We start from the raw sequence: 2,219 nt of genomic DNA, 5'->3' as shown, positions 1-2,219 counted from the left end.
GTTAAAATAAGATGACCCTTGAGTCTGCAGAACCCAAGGGAAAGAAAAGGCTAGGTGGCAAATGGTAAAACCAAGGTTGGGCATTGCTGGAAAAGCTTTAATCAAGGTGAACTATCAAGGGGTTCCCATTATAACCCAACCGTGTAAGGAACGCAAAAATCCGGGAACATAACACCGATATGACGGAAACTAGGGCGGCAAGAGTGGAACAAAACACTAGGCGAGAGGCCGAGCCTTCCACCCTTTACCAAGTATATAGATGCATTAAGATAACATAGCAATATAATGATATCCCAACAAGTAAATAAATGTTCCAACAAGGAACGGCCTCCAATCTTCACCTGCAACTAGCAACGCTATAAGAGGGGCTGAGCAAAGCGGTAACATAGCCATTCAACGGTTTGCTAGGACAATGGTGGGTTAGAGGTTTGACATGGCAATTTAGGAGGCTGACAAGCAAATGGTAGGCATCGTAGCATTGGCATAGCAAAGAGTGAGCAAACTAGCATAGCGAAGATAGTAGTGATTTCGAGGGTATGATCATCTTGCCTGCACAGTTGTCAGAGTTGACTGGATCCTCAAAAGCAAACTCAAAACGGGCTCCTCGTTAGTGAACTCGTCTCCCGGCTCTACCCAAACAAGACAAACAAGCAACAAGGATACAATCAACCATGTGCAAGGATCAAGCGATATGATGCAATGATGATATGCTATGCGGGATGCGATGCGGGATGCAAAATGCAAGATATGACAGGAAATGCATTAACCTGGCCTCAACTTGGAATTCCAAGGGTGCCACTGGAAAGATGAGATGAAATCGCTTGAAAACGATATAAAGAATGCCGGAATCGGAGTTACGGTTTGGAAATGGCAAGAGATTCAAAAATGGCACCGGTTCGCGATTTACAGCAAGTAGGCATCTAAATGCAACGAAATGAACATGCTACAGCCACCAAACATGACAACAAAATACGTGGCAGGGATTCACACATGATGCTTAACAAAAGTCTAGCACTGAGCTACGGCCAATTCACCCATTAACAGGTTCAAACAAGCATGGCAAAAACGCAAATGCAAAACAGATTTCAGACTTAGTGAAATCAACACTTGTCTGAAATTTCAAATCACGAAGCCCTCTTCGGAGCAACAAAACAACATGATACATGACCTGATTAAGACAAGGAAGAACATGGCATGGAGATACTCAACAAGCTTAACAAAAGACCCAAAGTGACCTGGGGCCAAAAGGGTTCACAAAATATACTAACGGGCACATGAACATAGCTAAAACACAATCATTTTTCAGACTTAGTGAAAACTGAGACATGCTGAAATATAACTCATGAAGGCATGTAAACGAGCTCGATGCACTCACCACGGTGCAAGTCATGACAAGGCAGGCATACATCCATTAAGAAGGCACAAAATACAAGCTAGACATGGCAAGAACAATGGCATATCATGCACGGATCAACTACAATAACATCGGCAAAATCGCAAACGAGTTGACGATCTGCCCAGATTCGCAACGAAGCAAAAGTAGAGCTCGATTGACTCAAGCTAGGGTGCTCCATAATTGCAAACAAAGGCATGGATGGATAGATCATAATAAGATTAACAAAACTCCCTTACTGATCATCCTCAAAAGAGGCACGGATCACTAGGAAACAAGCTGAACATATGGCATCATGAACTAAATAATCCCAGACTTAGTGAAAACTACTAAGTCCCTGAAAACAGATTTACCGGGTGCCTCACTTTGCAAGCTTGCACAAGTCACCACACACATCCTAAAAATGCATGGGTTGCACCTATGGAAAGAAGACAAAATCCTTAACAAAACATATGAAGGACTCACAGGCATATCATGCACACATTAATCATGGCAAAAATGACAAAAGTCTAAGATGAACTAGCAGATCTGACAATTAACTCACGACGCCTCCTTCTAACAGCATTTTGCGCATCAAGATGAACTCAAATAAAAATGATGCAATGGAATGAAATGATGTACTCGTCGAGGCGAACATTTTGATATACTATATGTCCAAAACGGAGCTACGGATCGGAGATATCACTGGTCAAAGTAGGCATAAAAAATTAGAGGGAGAGGGGAAAAGTCAACCGGCTAGGCTTTACTGTAGCACAGATCTGGATCGCGCGCGCGACACTGTTCACCGGCGGCACGGAAGTCGAGGACGGCCGGCGACATCGAGGAA

This window comes from Triticum dicoccoides, chromosome 7A (assembly GCF_002162155.2).
Source record: "Triticum dicoccoides isolate Atlit2015 ecotype Zavitan chromosome 7A, WEW_v2.0, whole genome shotgun sequence".
NCBI classification, from domain to species: domain Eukaryota; kingdom Viridiplantae; phylum Streptophyta; class Magnoliopsida; order Poales; family Poaceae; genus Triticum; species Triticum dicoccoides.
This window is presented reverse-complemented; position numbering follows the sequence as displayed.